The sequence below is a fragment of the Theobroma umbraticum genome, unplaced genomic scaffold (genome assembly GCF_002168275.2).
Source record: "Theobroma umbraticum cultivar Fairchild unplaced genomic scaffold, ASM216827v3 scaffold_251.0, whole genome shotgun sequence".
NCBI lineage: Eukaryota > Viridiplantae > Streptophyta > Magnoliopsida > Malvales > Malvaceae > Theobroma > Theobroma umbraticum.
This window is the reverse complement of record NW_018397292.1, coordinates 114,672-114,896: the sequence shown is the minus strand read 5'-3', so window position 1 is coordinate 114,896 and position 225 is coordinate 114,672.

Below are 225 nucleotides of genomic sequence, written 5' to 3'. Positions count from 1 at the left end.
ATTGTAAAACCACTTAAAGCGAGTAATAAGGCTTTCGAAGGTATTAGTGACTATAAATGGACTTTTATTGTCAATGGATGGTATTCACTTTCATGTTTTCCATTGCAAACATCCAAATATGATTGATTTTAATCAAAAACGAAAAAGATTTTGATTTAAAATTATTTATAGGATTATAAAACCATTTAAAGCGAGGAACAAGGCTTTCGATGGCGTGAGTTCTAT